The sequence below is a fragment of the Theobroma umbraticum genome, unplaced genomic scaffold (assembly GCF_002168275.2).
Source record: "Theobroma umbraticum cultivar Fairchild unplaced genomic scaffold, ASM216827v3 scaffold_95.0, whole genome shotgun sequence".
NCBI classification, from domain to species: Eukaryota; Viridiplantae; Streptophyta; class Magnoliopsida; order Malvales; family Malvaceae; genus Theobroma; species Theobroma umbraticum.
In genome coordinates, this window is record NW_018397257.1 from 5,362,318 (window position 1) to 5,362,721 (window position 404).

Sequence of the window (404 nt, forward strand, 5' to 3'; positions counted from 1 at the left end):
TCACTATGTGCTCATAACACATCCTAAATTGACTTATGCATTTAAGAATAAGGGATGCAAGAATTGTTGGAAATATTAATATAAGTGTCTAGGCTAAAAATTAAGTGTTCAAACAAAGAAAAGATGTCATTAAGCTCAAAGGGGAAACTGAGGATAATTTATGTAAAGGAAGGCTACAAAAGGCTAATCGGTCCAAAAATGGCCTAAATCATCTCCTTAACTAAGTATAGCCTAGGATTTCCCTCGAGAGAGAATCAACAAATCCTAGAACTTAATACATAATTCAAAAATTTGCATTAACATAAACCTTTTCTAAATATATACAATAAATCTGAGGAAAGACATAATACTCAAAATGTAGAAATTTCAACCTAATAGTAAAGCTTACCATGAGAATTTACATA